We start from the raw sequence: 1,546 nt of genomic DNA on the forward strand, positions 1-1,546 counted from the left end.
CATGGTAAGCAAAGGGGGCACGCGTTAGCGCAGGGGAAGGGAGGTGAATTTGGGGGTACAGCTTTGCAGGCAGCCACTGTAAGCCACAGCAGGACAGCTCATGCCTCTTCTGCTCTGCTGGCTTTTGCTACCACCCGACCCCTGCCATCCTCCTGGTGTGTCCCAGATAAGGCCCCAGGTCCACCATCAGTGCAGGTCAATGTTCTCATACTCCAGGTTGTCTGAGTCCTCCAGGTCGATGCTGGGTACCAGGTTGTAATAGTTGGTTGATTGACTCATGTAGATCTTCTCCCGGTCAGCAGAGTCCTTCAGGACTTCACTCACACTGACGGTGTCAACCTCTGGCTCACTGCTCCCCAGGTCCTCTGCCCTTGGTGCCGAGGTGTCCTGCTGCCTGCCCAGCCCCATGCCCTGCTGCCTTTCATGGGTTGGCACCTGCTGGGAACTGCTGGGGGATCCCACCTGAATCTCTACCTCCTCATAGAGGTCTCTGCCACTCTCCAGCAGGTCTGCAGAGGGCTGGAGCAGGACCTGGCTCCCCAGCAGCACCTTCTTCTCAATTTCAGATGAGGCAGCTGGCAGCTCATAGGGGACATAGTGGTGGGGCTCTGCCGGCACCGGTGCATCGCCCCTCTCTGCCGTGGCCGGGTGGCTCTGGGACCTGCTCTGAAGGCTGTAGTTTGTCTTTCTCTTCCGTCTGCAGAAGCACCAGGTGATGCTGGTGAGGATGAGGAGAAAGGGCAGGCAGATGAAGAGGACAGTGAGGCTGTGTGTGTGACACAGCTCATCTTGGGGGATGCTCTGGAGGTCCACGCCGTGGTACTGCTTTGGCGTGTGGCAGATAACCTCAGCAGACAGGTTGAGCCTACCCTCCAGGTTGCGGAACAAGGCACAGCTGCAGTCCCAGCTGTTGTTGGAGAGCTGGAGGTGGAGCAGAGATGGCTTCAGGAGGCTGGCAGGAAGGAAGGTCAGGGCATTGAAGCCCAGGTAGACCTCCTGAACCTGGGCTGATGCTTTCAGGAAGGAGTTAGGCAGCTCCTGGAGCTGGTTGCTGTCCAGATAAAGAATCCTCAAATTAGGGGCATGTTCCAGAAAGCTTCCAGGGAGGCTTTCCAGCAGGTTGTGACTTAAGTGCAAGATCTCCAAGGCAGGGGGGGCTCCCTGTGCATTGCTGATATCCCTGATGCTGCAGTGCGAGAGATAGAGCTCCCGCAGCCCCTGTACCCCTACCAGTGCACCCCAGTCCAGGCGGGTGATGTTGGAGCTGGTGAAATTGAGGCAGCAGCTCTCGGGGAGTGGAGCCTCCCAGAAAGCCTGGAAGTCCATGGGCTCGGTGCAGTTGCAGCTTTGTGGAGCTGGGTCGAGGGCAAGGCCGGCAGCGAGCAGGAGGCTGCTCCAGAGGGACACGGTCCCCAGCCCAGCGCCTGCGGGGAGAGCAGGAGGGGACGGGTGACCCTCCAGCGGGACCAGCTCTCCCCTTGCTCCAGCCCGACACGACGGGGGCGAGGGGGGTAACCCCGCTTCTCCCGCTCCACAGGGAAGGGAC

The sequence above is a fragment of the Buceros rhinoceros genome, unplaced genomic scaffold (assembly GCF_000710305.1).
Source record: "Buceros rhinoceros silvestris isolate BGI_N320 unplaced genomic scaffold, ASM71030v1 scaffold41694, whole genome shotgun sequence".
Taxonomy (NCBI): Eukaryota; Metazoa; Chordata; class Aves; order Bucerotiformes; family Bucerotidae; genus Buceros; species Buceros rhinoceros.